The following is a 1,176-nucleotide window of genomic DNA, read 5'->3' on the forward strand; positions in this document are numbered from 1 at the left end:
TTAAGCACTTATGTTCTGTACTCATGAGATGGGTATCAGAATAGCAGAGTGAGCAGCAGAATGCATTTTCCAGTACAATTACTGAAGATGCCTGTGATTTGTACATCCTTGGCCCAGGGAGTGGCACTATTAGGAGGTCTGGCCCTGTTGGAGTATGCGTGTCACTGTGGGTGTGGGCTATAAGGCCCTCATCCTAGCTGCTTGGAAGTCAGTATCTGCTAGCAGCTGAAGATGCAGAACTCTCAGCTCCTCCTGCACCGTGCCTGCCTGGATGCTGCCATGCTCCTGTCTTGATAATAATGGACTGAACCTCTGTACCTGTAGTCCCAATTAAATGTTGTACTTATAAGAGTTGCCTTGGTCATGGTGTCTGTTCACAGCAGTAAAACCCTAACTAAGACAATGCCCCATTGGTCAAGAGCAAAACCTCTTGAATAAACCTATCTAAATCTCTTCTATTTATATCTAGGAAGCGTCAGGTACCACAGAGTCATCACCAGTTTCACCGAGTAGCACAGTGCCACAGCTTCCCATCCTCAGTGCCCTGGCAGTCTTGTCAACAGACAGTAGAGTTAAAAACAAAAGGTTCCCTTCCGAGCACTCACATGTGACACGCACATGAAGCCTCACACACTGAGCTTACACGTGCTTTGGCAAAAGCGATGAGTGAAGCACGTAAAGATGTTGACTTGAGGGCTCAGGAGGCAGAGTACAGGGTGAACGGAGCGTCAAAGGAAGGTCATGATCCTGCAGGGAGATAAAGGCCTGTCCTCATTCAACTCAGCCTTGTTTCCTTAACTATGAAACAGGAACAAGCACTTCTCTGCTTACACGATTGGCCTTTCGAATTAAAGAGACGTTGCTTATGTAAAGCGGGCACTGTAGAATTTAACATATAGTCAATCTTTCATAAGGACTAACATAATTCTAGAAAGCAAAACTAAATTATGGCCGTAAAAAGACAGGGAAATTTTTTGTTTTCTGTAATTCTTTCCAGAGAAAAATTTTAATTACAAAAGAGTGATGATGACGATGATGGTGGTGGTGATGGTGATAATGATGGTGACGGTAGTGATGATAGTGATGGTGATGATTGAGAAAGAGGAGGGGGAAGAGGAGGAGGAGGAAGAAGAGGAGGAGGAAGAAGAGGGGGAGGAGGAGGAGGAAGAAGAGGGG

The sequence above is a fragment of the Mastomys coucha genome, unplaced genomic scaffold, assembly GCF_008632895.1.
Source record: "Mastomys coucha isolate ucsf_1 unplaced genomic scaffold, UCSF_Mcou_1 pScaffold1, whole genome shotgun sequence".
NCBI lineage: Eukaryota > Metazoa > Chordata > Mammalia > Rodentia > Muridae > Mastomys > Mastomys coucha.